Below are 19,964 nucleotides of genomic sequence, written 5' to 3'. Positions count from 1 at the left end.
ACCTAGCCTGAAAGCAGAAGCGAGGGCCCAAGAGCAGTGCCAAGCTCTTGAACATCATCCCCTGCTTGGGTCAGGGCTGGTTGGCAGCCAGGCAGCAAGATTGTTGTACACCCCCTCCAATGGACTTTGACTACGGCCTATGAGTCCCTGGAAGCCAAAAGCAGAGCATCTGTGGGAGAAGTGGCTGGAGCTCCTGCAGGCACCCAGCTCCCAGGGCTGCCAGGCCTCACGGGGCATGGGCAGAGTGGGTATTTTTAGCCACTCTTTCTGTAGTTGCTGATTGTTGTTAGCTGTGTCCCACTGTGAGTGGCAATGCTCCGCACTCGCCAAGGGTCACCAAGAGTTTAATAGAGCAGCCACATAGCTCCTCGGTGGTGTAGCTGGTGACTGACTCCCAGGTTTCTTGTAGTCTCTGCCGTAGCCATCGTGCTGCCCCAGAGCAGAGCTGTTCCCTCCCACCTGCACCAGAGTCCTGTACTGGCAGAGCGTGGGACCCGTCTCCAGGCATGAGGGGGCTTTGCTCTGCTCTTTTGGGATGTCTGAACTGCAGCTGGGAACTAGAGCTCTCCTTTACCTGCTGTTATTTCTTAGCAGTATTGCATGCTTTCTCTTACTCCTCTAGCCCCTGATTTCAGCACTTGGTTTGACCTGCTTTTCGGGATGTGCTCCAAACAGAAACTGCAGGTGAGAATGCATCAGAGATTGCCTTCCTCTGCCTGTCCAGTGTCAGGTCAGGCTGTGCCACTCCTCCAGGCAGAAATTCTGCCAGGAATGGATTTCCTTAGTTTGGCAGACCGCATTTCATGTTGTTGCTGTGAACCAGGCAAGAAATTAGAGGTTAGGGATGTGTTAAGAGCCCAGGCAGCTGCAGTGCGACTCCAGAGGTGTAAGATGGCATGTGGTGACCTGCACCAAGGGGGCTGGGCTGGCCTCAAGGCTTCTTTGCTGGGCACAAAGATCCCGAGCAGTGCCGGTGAGAGTCAGCCCCTCATTTGTCCTGTGGAGAGGGCAGGGAGGTGTTGAGGGCAGGCAGCAGGCAGCCCACGCACAGCTCCAAGCCGCAGTGCCGGGGTGGGCTGGAGCTGCAGCTCCTCACGGTGCATGGGCCTGGCTCCTCTCCCCACTTCCTCCAGAAGCCACGAGGGGAAACTAAGGGGGAGTTCAGATGACAATTAAAAAGCCCAAGAAAACCCCACAGAAGATGAGCATCAAGGCAGTGTGTTTTTCTCTTTGACACTTTCTTATTCCCCCCCTACTCTGTCTTCCTCACGGTGTTTCCAGGAGACTCTCTCGTCGGCTCAGAAAGCTGCGTAGGCCCATGGCGGCTCAACCTTTCCCTCTCCCCGAGCCCCGGTCTAATCAACCCCTATAATTTATGCAGAAAATATGATTTATATTTAATTTCACCACACTTGCATTGTTAATTTGAGATGTAATTAACCCGTCGCTATGACAACTAATTTCGTGATGCCGTAAATTACCGCCGTCTTTTCATCAAAATTCAGTTACTTTGGCTCCTGTGTGCAATGTACTGATGCAATTAGGTTGCTAAGGGCAACCCAAAAGTGTTCAATTTCTTTTGTGTATCTGCAGTGGGGTAGAAGCTCTCGTGTGTTATCCCAAAGTCCTGTTTTCTTTGGTAAAGAGCGGGGCAGACTAGACCATGGAGGAATGTGTGTGAGGGAGATGGAGCGGAAGAGTGTCCTGTGCTGGGGTTTCCCTGCGCGAGCCTCTCCACCTCTCCATGTGTTTATTTTTCTAATTGTTTTAAGAGCCGGGCTCCTGGTCACACATGACCCTGTTTGTATAAAGCCAGTGCTTTCTGTCGTCTCCCTTCCTCTCTCCCAGGCTTTCCTCCTGATGGTTTGGGGACAAACTAGGCAATGAGGAAAGGCTTTCACTGCTGCTTTCATCCCAGACACCAGTAACACGCCTCAGTCCTTCCCTAAGTTTGTGTCCCTCTGAATTTGTGTGTGTGTGTGTGCAGAGAGAACTTGTTTATATAGATCTCCCCCCCGCTTCTTTATTTAAAACAAAAACCCTCTGTGTTGCTTTTGTCACGTTAATTCCCATTTTGCCAACACCAGGGGCCCAGGCAGACGAGTTACCAAGGAACACAAAATTTTAATTAGTGTATTTTAATCATTCAGGCTTTCCGAGCTAATCCACATACCCTAGAGAATTCCCGAGATGCAGCACTGCTCTGCTTTACCATTTATTGTTGAGTCTATTATAATTACTGTTAGCAGGTGGGGACTGGGAGATGTTTATTATGAGTTTTTCATCTTTAGTATAATTACCGAAAAAAACAAAATAAAAAGATGTTGGTGCATTTTGTTTTCCTAGAGGATTTTTTTTTTTTTTTGAGGGGGATATTTTTCCCATTCCTTGCAGGCAGGTGCTCACCAATTACTGCCTTTTTCTCTGTTTTAATTTATTTTGTTGATCAATGACTCACCTTTACTTTTTCAGAATGGAAGTAGAAGCCAGTGGCTCCTGGATGGAGTGAGTTTACCTAATTTAGGGCAAGAAATTAAGGCGGGACAGAACTAGACAAGCTCAGGATTCCAGCCACTGTGGGTGGGTACAGTGTACTATGGAGGGACATCTCTGTTTGAGAGTTTGTTTTTGTTTTGCTGCTTTGGTGCTGTTTCTTAAGTTACAGAGTTTCATCAGCATGATGGATAGGAGTCATGAGCAGGTAGGAAAATGTGCCTGTGTACAGGTGTAAATGCCCAAGTGCCACTGCTGTATGTGCAGAAGTGTAGGTGGGCATCTTTGGATGTATTTCTGAAGGATTCAGTGACAGGCACAGGGATATGCACAACCCTTCCACAAGCAGAGCATGGTGAGGTGCTAAATCTTTGGCACACAGGGAGTTTCCAGTGTGAAGAAGGAAGGAAGGTGATTCCCTGAGCTCTGAAGTAAAATGCTTTCATCAGGTGAGCTTTTTATTCATCTTGGCCACTGCAGAAAAAAACTAACACTGCCTTTTGAGGCCAAACTTTTCTGTGTGATCCTTTTAACAAGACTCTGGCCTCTTGTTTTTCAGCTGTAGCTTATACCAGGGTGAGGAGTGTCCATGCCTGTCCTCTAAGACCAGCTTCTTGGCAGGCAGGTACCTTCTCCAAGTAAAAATACCTGGGAAAGGAGTGAGAGGGTATGCACAGGCTGCACATAGTATTGTTCCCTCCTCTCTGTTGTGGCCTGATGAGAGTTGGGAAAGGTGAGTCAGTCTGATGGCATTAGTTCTCCATTATATGCCATGATATTAGGTAACACTTGTTATTTTATAATCTATGGAGTTCTCCAGGAATTCAAACAGAGTCTCATATCCCCACACAAAACCCCTTTAGAAAGGTGTTTCAGCTGCTTCCATCTCTTCCTGGTAATTTCTGCCTTGTTTGATGTCTGCTTCATGTCATTTGAAGAATCAGCTTGTTTCAGACTATCCAAAAGCTAATGGGGCCCCCCTTGCCTCTGTTCCACTGGCTCCAAGGGTTTAAGTCTGAACTAAGAAAGCTTAATTGAGAGCTCAGAGGGATTTAAAAGCTAGGTGTGTTTTTAAGCCTCTCTTTATCCATATCGAAGTCTGCAGTTAGGAATCCCTTAACCAAATTTCCATGTTCAGGGTGTTCTCTGGGAAAATGCCATGCTAATTCTGGACAGCTCTCGTCAGGGATGCCCCAGATCTGTACTGTGTGTTCATTGCCTCTTCCCACCTTACAGCTGAATCAGAGAAATGAGCCCTTTTTCTGTCTTACACTTAAAAGGCTGAGTGTAAACATTTTCCTCTCCTTGATGACGATTTTCAAGTTTTCCTGGAAAATTCCACATCTCTGCACAAGGCCAAGGCTCTGGCTGGAGTGAGACCAAGAAGGATTAATTAATAAAGCTCAGTAGCTTACACAGGAACTCTGTAATATAATTATACCTTCTGTAAAAAAAGGCCTTGGAGTTGAAGAGAGAAAATTGCATGGGGTTGGGAAGAGTATTCTTTGAGCCCCCGTGCCCCTGGATTGTCCTTCCCCTTACTTTTAAGTTGAGGATTTTCCGTGCCCCTAAATGCCCTTTGCTTCTGACATGTCTTTGGTCTTTGCTGCTGGTTCTTCATGCTGCCAGCTTGTCCCCTGAAACTGCTCCTAGGCTCTTCCAATTGAGAGGAGCATCTGCTCCCGAGTTCAAACCTGCTGGCTTTGGAGATCCACGTATCCTCTGGGTTTAGCACAGGCAGAGTCTGGCTGTCAGCAGGGACAGCTCCTGGGAGGTGTGGGGATATGCACCTCTTCCTTCTCCTCCATTTTTTCCCTTCCAGTTCTTTGAGTTGTCTTCCTCCAGCTCCAAAGAGGAAAACTCTTTGTGTCTCCTCCCACACCTTCCTGCATCCTCCCCAGATGCTGCCATCCTGCTCTACTGGGCAGCACCAGCTCTGGCTGAGACAAGTGCCCGGAGTGAGCTCCATTGAAACATCCAGGCCAGCTGGGGACAGATCCACCCCCAGGGAGACAGTGCTGTGAGCCCAGAGCTGCAGGAGGAGGCTTTTCTTCTGATGTCTCCAAACTTTCCCACCCTGGCTGCGGCTCTACAAAGAGGCCCTGGCCCCGTGCACAGGGCCTTCCGCATGAAGGGGTCTCGCCAGCTCCTCTTTATTGAGTCTTCAAGCGCTGGCAGGACACTCCATTAAAAAGCCATTTGCTTTTGTGTCCCCAGGCCCCCAGCTGGCTCCTGCTCATGTGACACTGGCCACAGTTGTAAAACAACAACACAAATAGTTGGCAACTACTGAGGTTTTTTTTCAAACCAGAGTCGTCATAGCAACTTTCCCCAGTCAATCATTGGTGAGGCAGCCTGCCAAAGGGTGCTCTGAGTGGCAGGCCAGCCCTGCTCCAGAGGAGCCCTGAGCAGGGAGCTCTCAGGGGTCCTTGTCACCAAGACTCATCAGCCTGCTTCCTACGTTAGTGAAATGCAGATGTCTTCACTGTGCAGAGTTGGCACAGGAACAGAAGACATCCAGTCCTCCATCCCAGAACTTCGTTGAGCTTGGACCCAGGCTCCAGGGTCCCTGTTCCTGCTGGCAGAGTGCCATAGGGAGAAGCCCTTGGCACCTGGCATCATGCCAGAGGGGGCATCCAAAGCTCTCCCCAGTTTGGCACAGTGCCAGGGGGCATCCAAATCCCCCCCATGCATGGCATGTTGTCACGGGACATCTGAGTCACTCTGCCTGTGGCACTGTGCCAGGTAGACCAGAACATGGCACACTGTCCTTGCAAGTGGCTCCATGCCAGGTCTGATCAGCGGTATCAACCTCTGTTGTGTCTTGCAGGATGCAGGACCAGGAAGTGACTTGGCACTTCTTCAAACTCCTGCATTTGCAGGAGAGTGCATGAATCCCACGGGTTCTTGCATGAGCAAAGGAGGTGGCACAGCTGGAAGGAGACAGCAGTGCTTAGCAAGGGAGCTGTAAGTCACACCTTTGTGGCAGCAAATGGTTAGGGAAGCGGGATGGACCCCCCACCATGGTGCAGGGTCCAGATGCCACTAAGGAGCAAGCAAAGGGAGCATCTCCTGTGCTCCTCCCATCCCATCTCTTCTGGCCTTTGGAGAACCTCAGTGCTCTTAGGCTGTTATGACTGCTTTTATGACTTTGTTGGCTTTTCTTGTATGTCCTGAACTCCTCACAAGTCTTGTGAGCTGCTGTCCCAGACTTATGCCAGAGCCCATAACTGGGCAATGAGGGCTGCCTTGGCTGGACTGCTCCCACCTGTGCCTATGCTCCAGAAGATGGTACTTGCTGTCACTGCTGTCCCATGGCAGGGTTTCTAAGAGAGCAGACCTCAAGCTGCTGTTGTTGTCGTCACATCTCTCTACTTGAGGCTCCCTGGCTACCTTGAGTGACTCCTGGAGGAGAGGAATGTTAAAAATCCGCTCTTGTAGTAAGTTGGCACCATATCCAGCCACCGTGTGCTCTGTGCCAGAGCTTAGTAAAATGTTGGCGAGGGCTGCAGCTCTGTGCTCAGACCCCTCCCCTTCTCCTTTTGTCTCAGTTGGTTTGGCAATTGCATGGTGGTAACACAGCTCAGGGTGGCACAGGAGCTTTGCTGCCCATATGCAGCTGGAAAGTGAAAAGGGATTTCCAGGCAGAGCAAATGATATAGGGAAATGGAATGTGAAGGCCTGTGGCAGCAGGCCAGGGGCATGCCAGGCGTTTTGCTAACCCTGGCGCATTCACTGTGGCTGGGGAGATGCTGAGGATGGATGTGCCCCATCCCACGGCTGGAGAAGGTGCCCGGGTGTGTTGCTCCACAGGTGGCCAGATCTCTTGGCTACTGCTGAAGCTGGGATCTGAGGGGGCTCACAAAGGCAAGCGAGGAGCTGCTGGGCTCTGTGCAAATCCTATTTGTTGGCACTCCGGTTATAAGCATGGTTACTGTTGGCTGGGACTGGGAGGAGGGATGCTGGTTCCTTCACTTTGTTGCTTTGCATCTTCGTCACTCTGTCTCAGTTCTCTCATTCATTTGTTCTTAATTATTTGTTAATTTCCTTCCCTTCTTCCTCAATTTGTTCTCTCAGTCATCTGCTCTCTCATTTGCTTTTTCTTTCTTTTGTTGCTGTTGTTTGCCACCTAATTTCCTTCTTTAATTCCTGTCACTCTTAGTTGTCCTCTCTCATTCCTTCCACTCTTTTCTCTTCTTCCCTCTCTCCTCCCCTGGGCATTTTCAGTATCTGTGTCTTTTTTCTGATGTTATTTCTAATCCCAAGTGAGTTGCTTTTTCAGACACCTCACTATTCCATGCAGAGCTCCTCAAGCTGCTGCCCCTTTCGCGCTGCACTTGGCAGATGTCCCTTACCTTCAGGCTTTAGACTTTGAGGGTGGCCCAGTGAGCGAATACCTCATGGGGCTGACAGCAAGAAGGGGAGAACGATGCTCACATCCTGCCCTGAGCAGAGGTTCAGGGAATGGCGATAGCTGGCCCCGCTTGTCGCCCTTGTGGGGTGCTGTTCTGGATGTGGCCCTGGCAGAAGGAGGGCTGAGGAGGTGGCAGAGCCAGGTCTGCGGCCTACATCTGGGCGATGTGTACGTACGCAAGGGTGTGGGAGGCCCTGGCTGCCAGGGTGGGCCTTGGCTGTGGGCACACCTGCACGTGCTGCTGCGCTCATCTGTGCTGGTGCTGAGGTGCCAGCACCTGCCTCTGAGCCGCCTCCACTCCCGCTTTCCTTCGCCCGCCTTCCTGCGAGCAGATTCTGGCGGCTGCGGAGCTCTGGGGCGCAGGTTGGTCTCCCCACGCACCTGCCTGCGCGTGCTGACGCCCGTGCGGAGGTGTGTGCCCGCGGCCTGCCCCTGGGCCCGGCTGCTCCCTGTCCTCCAGCAGCTCCCACACACGCTCACCGGCCTTGGCACACGTATTGGGAAGGCACATGCCTGTACACATCTGCACTCACATGTCACCGTTCCGCCATGCACCCGGGCTGCCTGCCCTGTGCACGGGCTGCCATGTGCTTTCCCATGCGCTCCGCTCACATGCTGCCATGCAGTAAATTATCTCCCCCCCTGCAACCCACTGCCCCCTCCCCAAAACCCAGGCCAGCTAAAGTGCTGTAACATAGTAGCTGCCTGAACTCCGATTCAAAGGTTAATATCAAAATCTGGAGTGGATTACCTAAAAATTACTTACAACACCATTAAAATTCTGAACTCTTTTTGTTGTGGCTGTAAATTAATTTAAAATGTCAGTTTTTTTGAGAAATCCAATAAGAAATTGAGCCAACAGAGCAATCTGTAAACTGTCTGGCACAGAGGAAAGTGTGTCTTTTCAATCGACAAGAAAAAATATGGGGCTTAACTGGAACCATATGGCAGCGCACTTGAGAGAAATCTGCTGAAGAGGAGGGAGGGGAGGGGGAACCCAAGCAGGCAGGAGCAGCGGGGTAGCTGGCGGTTTGTGTGGGAGAGGAGCTGAGGCTGCCCGCTGCAGGGACCACTGAGACAGGTGCATGGAGAGGAACGGCCCTAAGCAAGAGGGACAGCTCTTGGCTTTGCAGAGACCCACATGCCAAGGCATCCCAGGTGGGAGGTGGTGCAGCTGTTCCCAAGGTTCCCGCAGGCTTGTGCTGGTATGAAGGGGCACTGTGTTTGGCAACAGGGCTCTGGTAGATGGATAGGAGACACAGAAGGGCTGAGCAGTGAGGGAAAGTGGGAAATGATGTGTCTAGGTGGGTTTTCTGTGCTGTCTGTGCCCCTTGCTGGTCCAAAAGTGTCCTGCCACCCGGTTCCTTCACCAGCCTCCCAGCACAGCCCGTCTGCTGGTTGTTCTCTTTGCCAGGAAGTGTGGATGGCAGGATGAAGGGTGGCTTCTTAGCTCTAACCCAAAGGTAAAGTGGGCACTGGGAGGCTGGTGTGGAAGGGCTACCACTCCACATCCCATGCCCCAGCCCCCTCTCCTTTGGCTCAGATCCTCACAGCATTCCTTGAGCTGGTGAGAAACCCAGCTTCCCCTCTGTGTCTCCTGCCTGCCGACATGTGTTACCCATTAGGCCTTAATTTCAGAAGATTTACAACACATTAAGTAATTTGTAGGTTATTTCAACTTTAATCTGCTGAAGTCGAGAAAATCAAAATTAAATTCAAAACACACGATCTTCAAAGTACTGGGATTGGGGATGGGAGGGAGTTGTTTACCAGCCCTTGCTTGTCTCTTCTCCAGTGTCTCTGCCACAGTGCTGTTGCCCCTACCAAATGCTGCCCTTCCCACCACTTTTGCTGGTAGTAGGGGCGGATGAGGTCCATCGAGGTGAGCTTCAGGAATCTCCTGGTTCTGGATAAGGGACGTCAGTGATCACAGAATGATGCCTTTTGGAAGTCCTCAGACCGATGGACCACTTCCATGGCACAAGAGGGAACGCCCTGGTCTTGACAGTTTCTTTTCTGTCTGTGATCACATCTGTCATGAGCTTGAGTGGCAGATGCACAAACCCTACCTGAGCTCTGAAGCCAAGGACATTACCTCTCTATCCCTCGCTTTCCTGTGCTGGGAAGAGCACCATGCCTTATGAGAGTGGGTTTGCTGAAGTTGTTGGGTATTTAGATGCTATAGAAAGGGAGGCTGTCAGCCCAAAGCAGCTAAAACAGAGGTGGGGACCTGGGGACAACTGCAGTGACAGGCTTTCCTGCTCCTCTTCTACATTTATTGGCCAAGGGTGTTTGTGCCACTGTCCCTCTTCCTGTATTCCTTTTGTATTCAGCAAGAAAAGGGACTACTCTTCTTCCATCTGCAAGTAAGATCACAGGAACCCTGCCCACATTGTGGACCTGTGGCTGAAGAATCCCTGTGGGATTTATCCAACATTTCCATGAGCCTCCTACCCCTAATAGGACCAGATCATTAACAGCTTTCAGAACAGGTCTGAAACTAGTTCCTTTTAGTGATTAGAGAAGCCAGAGCAGAGATCTTCCTTAAACTCTTGGGGTGGGATAATGAACTAGTTGAATCACAGAACTGGGAGTCTTTGCTGATGAACAGAGGCTGTTAAGGCGTTATCTTGGGGCTCAGGAGATCTAAGATTTGTCTCAGCTCTCTACTATGCCAAGTTTTGTGTTGATCTAAAACAAATCTCTTACCCAATTTGTGCCTCAGTTCCCTGCCTGTGTAGTTGAAATAACGCTCTTGGAGTAAAGTTGATAGGAAGGATGCGTTTGGTGTCAAACTCTGCTGTACTGAGGGGCTGGGCCTGGTGTGGCTCCTGGAGTCAAGTCCCCAGGTGGGCTCAGTGCCTCAGTTTCCTCATGTGTGCAGGGAAAAAAATGACTTTTTTTCTCTCCCTGGATGAATCCTTTGATGAATGGAAAGTGTATGTGTCACAGCTCTGCTATTTCACACTGATCTCTCCACCCACATCCCAGACAGTTTCCGGGTTCCCAGCCCACCAAATCCCTCAGGCATCTCTTCAGGGGCCCTTTCCTCTTCCAGTTGAGTGCTGCCTTATCCCAGAGCTGGGTGGCGGGGTGCAGCAGACATCCCGTTTGGGAGCAATCCAGAACTGCTGAAAGGCTGAGCGTGCTGACGAGATGGTTTTTGTGCGTCCCTGCATTGCAAGGGTGCACAGCCCAGAGCTGACTTTGTTGTCTTGGCTGTCTGTGAGCCAGATCCCCTGGAAGTTGGCTTTATCAGGAAATGTGTCATTGAATTGCACTTAGGGAGACAAGAACTTCTGAGGGTGATGTCCCCAGTTCTGCTCCAACAAGGAATCTGGACATGCAGGAAGCATGTTACACTTCATCTGCATCTGTAGGTTTTCCTGCTTCAGGCCTGAATACCTGGCTCTGTCCATTTCATATTCTTGCCTGTGCTGGGAAATTTTTATCAGTACCATCACAGATTTGTATTTTCTCTGAGATTATACTTCCTACACCTTACACAGCTGCTCTGACCTGTTTAAAGGGGGTAGATATGGATACAGATGTAGAGTGTGACTCTTGTGTTTTGTACAGACCACTGGGCAGCCATCAGAGTAGTAATTTATGGTCCCTTTTGATCTGGGTTGGTTTTAAACCAGATGTTAAAGCATATATGCTGTAAACCAGAAATTGTTTCTCTAGTCTCTGCAGAGTTCATCTCCTGGATCTTCTCCTTGCAAGGAGGAAAGAAAAGGATTTGTGTAGGGCAGTTTTCTGCTAACACTTAAGAAAAGTATTATGTAAAAAAGGTTAAAATTAATTTTGATATGTGTTAGCTGGTCAACTAAACCCTGGAGAGCATCTCAGATTCACATTAAAGGTACAGCCTATGTTATCCATGCTAAGTATGTCTCTGTTGAGCTAGATGCCAGAACGGGTGACTTCATTAAGACACAGATTTCACTTCAGTTTTAATGGTGTCAGGAATCTGCTGTCTTTCTTAGTGCTGACATATCCTAACACCCTGAAAGTTAAATAAAATGCTTCTACCCACTTCTCACTCAGCTACAGGTGGTGGTGAGAATTTTTGCTTCTTTTTTCTAGGGAGTGCTGGACCTGGAAGCATGCAGGGAGATCCACCAGCACAGGAATGCCATTTGGCAGCTACTTGGATTATGGGGCTGAGATGTGCTTCTGTTACTACCCAGCCCTTTCAGCTTTCTCCCACTCTCTGCTCATGACTGTGTAGGCTGATGTGCTGAGTTGATGAAGGTTTAGAGAAAATTTAAGGATTCTGTGTTGGAAAGCGTTACAGTGGAACATGAGCACACACCCTGACAGCCATGATGCCATTTAATTCAAGTTTAGTGTCCTTAATGCTCTTGTAATGATCAGCAAAAGTTCAGACTTTATGCAAAGTAAAGGAGCATTAATTGCTCTTTTCAAGCAAAGGGGAAATCAAGTCACAGGAAAAGTTACATGAATAATTTTCAGGTGTTCATGAGCCTTTGGCAGAGCAGGGAGTGGTGCTTGAGCACCCACCTCTCAATCCTGTGCTCTTAACTTCTAGATCAAACGTTCCCAGACTTTTTTTCAGTGGATGGGAGGGCAGCTGAATAGAAAGTTGGCCTGATTGATGCCCTTTCTGTACATAATCACAGAATCTCCCTGTGGCAATTCCAGCAATTGTTTACGTGGGAGGTAATGGCAGGAAAATACTCTTGGTAGGATTTGTATGTGCTTTGTGTTTGCCTAAACCTGATCTCCTTGAAGTCCTAGAAGTTTGACTCAACACTTCAGTGCTAGCAGAATTGACCCTAATGCTGGACAGTTTTGCAAATCTGTGTCTTCTCAGTTGCTTTGAAAGCATGTGGGGAGCTGAGGGAATGAGGAGGAGCCATCCACAGAAGTCACCTTTCCATCAGGTGATATTCCAGGGCAAGTATCAAACACCAGCAGCTGGGAACCTCTGCTTTTAACCCTTCTGTCCTCTCTTGTGTCCTTAAGCATCTTAGACTCTAAAATATGGTAATCTTTGGGTCTTCTGCTGACCGAAGGGTGCAAGCCAGAGGAAAGTGGATGTTTTCCCCCAAGGACAGCACGGCCTATGGTGTTAAGTGAGCAGCACATCTTGGCAGCCTTCTGCCTCTGCCATGGGCTTTGACCACGTCTAAGGTTGCAGAGCTCACATGAGTGTGCTCAGCAATGCCTTTAAACCAGCTGGCCACACTGTGAAGAGCACAGACTCTGGTACAGGCTGATTGCCCAGGGCTCCTTTCAGCTTCTCTGGAAGGTTTTGCTGCCAGAGCTGCTCAGCCTGAGGTACTCAAGAGAACTGCAGTGTAGATACAGCCTTGGTGATTTGCTGTGCCCTTTTCCACCCCCTCCCTCTCACTATCCTCTGTGCCTTATGCTCGGGTGGACAAAGAGATGGTGCTTGCTGTAAACAGTCATTCTCTTCCTTTGGCTGAGGCTGAGATAGGTCGTTTGTCCAGTTCAATATCCAAGTTCAATTTCCACATGGGAAAGTTTGGGTATGTTATTTCCCAGTCTGATGGTGTTTGGTTCGGTATTCTTGGACCAAAACCACTTCCTGGACAAACTGCTAAGTTCAAATGAGCTATGGAAGTGAAGAATGTGATCCAGGAATGCCGAGCTGGGCAGTGATAACAAGATCCCAGTTCAATACATCTTATATGGGCACTTCCTGAAACTTCAAGGTAGTATGATGCTTCCTAAGCACTGTTTGTAAAAGTGCAGAGAACAAGAGAAGACAGACACTGGTAACTCCTGAGGCTTTTGGAGGATAACAGAATATCTTGCCCAGAAAGCACAAAAGGGGTCATGAAAATCTGCTTTCAAGTACCTCTGCTGGTTGGGCTGGGGAGGGATGCAAGCTGGAGGGGCTTGACGTACAGCGGGAAGGAGGCCTCGGCTCATCCGAGCGTGCCAGGCAGGTAGCTGGTTGCCCTGTTTCTCCTTGGTGTCTGCTAGTCTCCGAGTCCTGGTTCACAGCTCCCTGCAAGCCAGGGATGGAGGAGATCCTATGAAAATGATGATATGTGACAATCAGTCACAGCAATTAGTGTTTTGGTTAACAGGCCTTTTTTGTTTTCTCTCACCCAGACAGAATGTCACAAATAAATCCTCGCCTGCATTTGCATATTAATTGGATCGGAGACGTCAAGCATCTTTCATTAAAGAAAATGATCTGCATATTTGGAGACATAAAATAGTTATTTTGATGGGTTTTTTTCATAAGATCAGGGGGTGGGGGAGGAAGGTGATGGGAGCAGTGGAAATTGAGGTAGAGTGAAGGCAGAGAAAGCAGCTTTTGTGGTTAACCCCTTGTGGCCCAGAACTAGCTGGTGCCCAAAGCAAAAATAATAATAATAATATAAATAAATAAATGCTGGGTCTCAGAGCAGCTTGTAGAGCAGTGCACCATTCTCTCCATAGCGTTGTTCTTGGGGCCATGGAAAGGCTAGATAGCTACAAATGCACTTCCAAAACATCTTCCCCTGTCTACTCTGTCCAGCCACAGAGCTGGGTTGTTACAGGGCTCTCCTTGTCATCTCCCTTTCCTGAGACCACCTTAGCCATCCTGATGGCTGCTTCCTCTCAGGCTGTGCCAGTATCAGGCCTTTCAGATGGCAGGGCTGCAGGATCTGAGTGCACTGGGTGGCCTACATGCCTGATTCAAGCAGTGGTAATGCAGTAACCATGTGCTTGGAGGGACACCCTACTCACAAGGGAGGGATTCTTATGCTCAGGTCCTGCTTCCATTACTCCCAGCTTAGGTGAGGGAGGTGCCAGAGGGCTGGGATGTGTTGGTTCCACAGCTGTGACCTTCTCCTCTCTTTCTATGATCTCTTCTGATTTGAGACAGGGATAAAATTTTCCCCAGTTGAAGTCAGTGGTGGTGTATGTGGTCGATAGGAGAGTCCTCTCTTTAACTCCTGGATTCCTACCCCTAAGCTAGCCTTTGGTACTTCTGGCAGCAGCCCAAGGCAGGATGTAAGGAATTTGACCCTCTACTTTGGAAACTGACTGGGGAATTTCTGTGGGCAGCATGCAGTGGCTTGAGATGGATTTTGGCTAGGACACTGAGGTTAACACTGCAATGGTTCCAAGGGTACATTCACATGAATGTAAATGATCATGTTATGGCAGATCAGCAAGTTGCTGCTTGTTAGCTGTGCTGCTGTGGGACTCTGAGAACACTACTTGACTGTTGCAAATTCCAGGTAAAATGTATTTGCCTGAAACTGATGCAGACATGGACTGAGGGACTGGCTTCTCCTTCGCAAGTCTCCACAGCTTTGGTGAGTGCCCTTGTCTACCTGCTCACGTAGAAGACTCCCTATCTTGAGCCCAGTCCTATCCTTTCCAGCCAGTCAGATGATGTGGACCAAGATCTCACCAAGCTCATTTCACTGAGGTGTCCCTAAAGACAAGTTGCTCCAAACTAGCAAGTGTGGCAGCAGCTTTGGTTTTGCAGGTTCCCAATCCCTTTACCTTCAGAGCTGCCCTCAGGAACCTCAGCTGAGCATTGCAGAGGAACACAATTTTGGGATTCCCTGCCCAGTGCTGAGGATGACAGGAGCTGGCAGCCTCATCAAGGCCCAGCAGAAAGTGTCCTCTGGCTCCAGGATGCTTGGAGAGGAGCCCGTGGAGGGCTCCCTGCCATTACTGAAGTGGTTTGCATGGCACAGTTCTAGCTCCCCAGAGGAATGCTTCCTGGGACTGGGTCAAGGAAAAGGTGGAGAGAGCCAGGCACGTTTGTAATCAGTGGCACATCACCTGTGTCATGCTTTGGTTTATTCTACTTTTAAGAGCTCATCCAAGTCAGAAGGACCCCTGAGGACATCTGCTGGGGTTTTCAGGATTTTCCATTTTTGTGCATTAGAAAGCAGGGAATTTGGCTCAGAAAGCCCATCTGCCTTTTGGGCAGAGCTCACCTTGGTACAGCCTGGCACAAGCAGATCCCTCTGAGGCCATGTTTTCCTGGGGGAGTTTCCCCATGTGCCAAATACAACTTGGTCTTGGAGCTGAGAGTAAGAATGAAGCAGAGGCTCTGGTTAGACAAGTACACCAGAGTAATGGAGTGTGGGGGCTGCTGGGGTAGGTTTAAGGAAATCAGCTGGGAATAGATGAGAGATAATTTGCCTTATCAAAGTGCAAGGAGCAGGTCTCTCTGGGCCTCTGATATCATTGCCGGAAGGGGGGAAGGCAGTGCAACCCAGAGCATGCGAGTGCTGATTTGGAGACCCAGCTTATTTTCTGGGCTTTGCCGTGACCCATTTAACCTTAAACAAGTCATCAAGAGATGAAATCACCTCTCTCAGCCTTGAATTCCCTTTGCCTGCCTCTGATATTTTAGCCCAACTGCCTCAGGCTGTCTCATCCTCAGAAATCACCTGGTGCACAAGGGGTCAGGTGTAATGGAGCAGCCGTACAGAAGGGTGCAAGGTTGCCTTTTCTCTTTGCTTGGAATCTCTGCAGAAAAGGCTTTGACACATGATAAAATCTTCAGGGCACTCTTTAGTAGGACGATTCAGCTCCTGGCTCCAGAGAACTCTGTCCTAGATGAAGGGACCATGTTTCACACCCTGTACTGCCTCATTTTGCAGAAAGGCCTGTAATTAGCCATGATTCCTCTCTTTACCCCACACATCAAGGCATGTGGCTGGGTTGTTTTTTTTTTTTTCAGAATGCTAGTCCTAGGAAGCCATCAGTATCCTGGAAACTTTATCACACACACTCAAAATAACCCAGAAAGCTGCCAGCCCCATATTAGGGAATGACTCCCTGTCAGAAAGTAAAGTGGATGCGGAATTTATTGACAGGCTACTGTGACTGTAGGCAATTTGTGACCCAGCCCCTTCCTCTACCTCCACCCCTCCCCATGCACAACAACCCAAAAACCCTCTTCAGTCCTGCAGTCTTTATATTTAGCATGTCTGGGTGCCCTGCCTCAGCTCCCCACATTTGCAGCATGCTCAGGAGCCTTCCCAGGGGAACAAAATATAACTGCAGGCAAGGAGGTTGGCACAGTGTTCTCCCTGTCTGCCCCACATCCAGTCCTCTCCATCATCTCCTGTAGCTCAATACAAACAGGGAGAAAAACAACAAAAACAACAAAATCCAAACACCATCCAGCCTAAAAGTTCTTTTCTTGAGTCCAAACGTGGCAGAGGGTTGCTCTTCTCATTGCTCCAGTACCAGGTAGGATGAATTGGTGGCTGGAGCAGGAGCTGTATGGGAATGAGCTCCTCACTGGCTCTGCTAAGGACAGGACATGTTAATCTTTAATGACTAAGTTTCCCCATGTGTAAATCTCTATCATCACTGCAGCCTCCAAAAGCCTTTCATGTCTGCTGGTGAATTTCCTGGAGAGGTTCACGGAGCTTCTATAGTTTCTGTTGGGAGTGTAAAATTCTACTTGAAGTAGGGATTTGGGATACTTGCTTGTGACTTTTAACAAAAGGATTTGTTTATGAATTTTGTTCTGCTCTTCCTTATGAGGAAGGATAGGCACTCAGGAATATCATCTGTGAGGTAGCATGGGCTTAGGCATGAGTTGCTGTAGAGATGTGAAATGTCACTGTACTATATATGTATTAGGATCTAGAGAAAAGAAGGGAAGTGTAGGATGTGTGTTAGCAGTTGAATTGCACACAGAAATTTTTCCCTTGCGGTTCTCATGGGAAGCAGGTATCTCTCAGGCTCATGCTGTACCAAAGCACAGAAAGGTTCAGTGTCAGACCATGGCCACCAAGGGATCAGAAGCTCATCTCTGAGGACAGGATTGTTTTGGGGAGAACTGCATCTCTCCAAGCAGGAGTTTGTAGTAGAAGGGGGTTTGGTGATTTGTGGCACATCCAGCTCAGCAGATGGGAACTACAGATTCAGTACCTGCTGTCCTTTAGCAGTCGGACGGCACCATCAGTCATATCCAGACACCATCAGGAAACGATCCCAAATCAATTATAATTGCTCTTCACCTACTTCCTGTATAAATCACTGATGTTTCACTGCAGATACCAGTGAAACAGAGGAGCAGGAGTCTCTTCCCTCAACTTTCTGCCTGTGTCTCAGGCCCACCCACTGAGTTTCTTGGGATGGCCCTGCCATTCCGAAAAGCAGCCAGTGATTGGGATTTAAAAGCATTGGCATGTTTTATTGCCTCTGGAACTCAGGGACAGATGGGCGGAGGATACTGTGTGGTCTTCATGTCTCTGTGATCCACAGGCGGGTGGGAAGAGGTGCTGCAAGACAGAGCCCACACCTCCAGCATTCAGCTGATGGCAGAGGTTTTATGCAGAGGCAATGGAATCTCATTAATGCTGGATTAGGTCCTGAAACAGCCTTTCCCAATGGGATCCTGGGTGGAGTTTACCAGACAGGTGTTCTCACTTTTTTATTAATTCTCTCCCTCTCCCTCTCCCTCTCCCTCTCCCTCTCCTTCTCCTTCTCCTTCTCCTTCTCCTTCTCCTTCTCCTTCTCCTTCTCCTTCTCCTTCTCCTTCTCCTTCTCCTTCTCCTTCTCCTTCTCCTTCTCCTCATTCCAGGCTTGTTTGTGTGCTTAGCAGGAGAGGGACTGGTGTTCAGAGCTGGAATTGAAGCCAAGTAAAAGACCTGCTAAGGCAGGCAGCACCCAATGCTGTTTGATTTTCATGGTATCAAAACATTATGAGCTCTTCTTTTGAAATCTCAGCAGTGTGTAAGATGGAATGAAACACCTTTGGGGAAGGGAAGGTCAGAGACTGAAATATCCTTTTGGAGAAGGGCAGAAAGCCAAGCTGGAATGGTGAGACGCATGGAGACAGTGGGGGGGGAAGAGGAGTGGGGTGAGGGCGGTGAGGAGGGATGCCAGGAGGCCAAGGCTGGGCACAGAGTGGGATTGCGTGTGGTGGTGGAGCCATGCCAGTGCAGATCCTGTTTGGCCGGCGCAGCCAGCGCTAGCTGGGCTGGAGCAGCGAGGAGATGCACGGCCGTGGGTGTGGGGTGTGAGGGAGCCCGGTCAGGCGGGAGCGCGCTGGGGCAGGCGCAGGCGGGTGGCTGCAGCAACTTCCAGGAGGATGATTATTTTATGGAGTCCTCAGAAGTCCAAAGTTATGTGTGTTTGTTAAGCGCCGTAGCACTGAGTTTATTTAATGTGGTTTTAACTGCTGCATGCTTTTATAAATCAAAATAATTAAAAATAATAAATTTGAAGGTTAAACAACAGCGTGTAGTATGGCAGAGGAGAGAGAATGTCTCTGGGCTGTGTTTGCGGGGAGGGAAACAGGGGTTCCTAATGGCTGCCTGCACCATGTCACATCACTTGGGGGATGGGGGCAGGTTTCAGGCTGGTGTAGCAGGAAACAGACAGTGCCAAAATCCAGGCTGTGGCACAACCATATCCCTTCACACCTTGTCAAGGCCATCATGAGGAAAAGCACATCCAAGTGGCAATGGCAACCCCAGTTGTGTCCTCATGACAGGCAAAAATCACTGGTTCTCTTCCTCTTCTAGTTCTAAAGCACCTACAGACACTTGGGTTTGCTGTACTCCTCATAGGATTTTCCGGCTATCGATATTCTTGTTGTTGCAGGGCATTTCTATTGATGCCACATCTCAGCCTGCATTATTTACACAGAGCTATCGAATCTGTCCCAGTATTCAGGACAGCCTGACAGAACCCAGCCTTCCTCTTTAAAGGTTAAACAGGCCAGGTCCCCTCACAACATGGGCTCAGGACTTGGGAAACGCAGGGCTCCAAACACCTACCTCCCTCCACACACACTCCCTTTCATTTTAACTCAGAAAGGTTACCCTGAGGTGCTGGGGACTGGGAAGTGGAGGATGCTGGAGAGTGTGTGTGTCTCTTTAAATGCTCCTTGTGTCAGCATGATAAGGAATTTGATGGCTTTATCAGAAATACCAAAGCTTTATTTAGCAGGGTGAGGCGAGTGCCACTCGGCTCCTCACAATCTGCTGATAAATTGGGAAAGAGAGAGAGAGAGAAAAGAAAGAGAGGGAGGGAGGGAGGGAGGGAGGGAGGGAGGGAGGGAGGGAGGGAGGGAGGGAGGGAGGGAGGGAGGGAGGGAGGGAGGGAGGGAGGGAGGGAGGGAGGGAACTGGAGCACAGAAGCAGCTTGGGTTTATCCCATTTTCCCTTCTGGTGTCCCCACTGTTCATCTGGTTGTATCTCTTGAATTATCCCTTTTCTTCTCTTGTCCCGTTTGCTGGTTGGGTTGTCTTCCCTTTCACCTCCACCTATGGCACTCAAGCATTTTTAGGCAACGTCTGGCCTTTGGATATAAAGGCCTCATTATTCTTTCTCCATCCCTCAGACTGGATTTCAAGAAGAGGTTTGAGTTCAGCTGTTTCCTGAGTCTCGTCTGCCTTACCTGGAGTTTCCCTGGCCAGGTTATGTGAATGGCAGGCACAGCAGTAAGGTAGGAAAGAAGAGGTGTCTCAAGGTGTCATCAGACACAGTATGGAGGTGAATTATGCAAAGTATGCCTTCTGCACCATGGAACTGGCAGGGAGCTCACAGCTGGGATGGGAGACACCCCACCTAAATCAGGTTTTGTCCCAGCCTGCATTACTAATCCAGCTGCAAGAGGATAGGTTGATATTTGAGGGGCATATCCAGCCTTGGATCTTTGCAGTCCTCCCAGTGTCCCACTGAGCTGTGAGAAGATGTTTGTCAGTGCTAACCCTGGTTCTTGTACCAATGGGCATCCCTCAGAGGGGGAGGAGATGTTGAGAAGATGATTTGGGTGAGATGCCTCTCTCCCACAGCAGAGATACATGATCTGATTTATGTATTGCAGACCCCCATATCATGGGGACCTACTGCAGTGAGGGCAAAGCTGAGTCACAGAAACAGCGTGCTGTTCATGGGTTTGGGGAAGGCAGTGCTGACTGAGGAGCCTGGGATCATGACCCTCCTGCCTGCATTGTGTAATGCTATCACTGCTTTCCTTCTAAACAGCCTAAACATCAATTTGGTAGTCAAGTCATAGAACTGGGAGTCAAGTCTTCTGGTCCCCAGCCACAGCTCCCTCATGGAAATCTGCT

At 49.3% G+C, this 19,964-nt stretch overlaps 1 protein-coding gene across 49 annotated transcripts in view; it reads left to right on the top strand.

Annotated features, from left to right (window-relative positions):
* Positions 1–19,964, top strand: part of CASZ1 (castor zinc finger 1) — a 282,930-nt gene that overhangs the window by 142,794 nt on the left and 120,172 nt on the right. For 7 of the 49 annotated variants that reach the window (XR_015278816.1, XR_015278791.1, XR_015278790.1 and 4 more), the window contains one exon: positions 19,232–19,336. The exons of 37 other annotated variants lie outside the window; for them this stretch is intronic. The gene's annotated coding sequence lies outside the window, so the exon portion shown is untranslated. Of the gene's footprint in view, positions 1–14,139; positions 14,218–19,231; positions 19,337–19,964 lie in introns of all 49 variants that reach the window. 5 more of the 49 variants (XR_015278818.1, XR_015278794.1, XR_015278793.1 and 2 more) reach the window with 2 other exon arrangements.

The sequence above is a fragment of the Cyanistes caeruleus genome, chromosome 22, assembly GCF_971803275.1.
Source record: "Cyanistes caeruleus chromosome 22, bCyaCae1.hap1.1, whole genome shotgun sequence".
NCBI classification, from domain to species: Eukaryota; Metazoa; Chordata; class Aves; order Passeriformes; family Paridae; genus Cyanistes; species Cyanistes caeruleus.
This window is presented reverse-complemented; position numbering and strand designations above follow the sequence as displayed.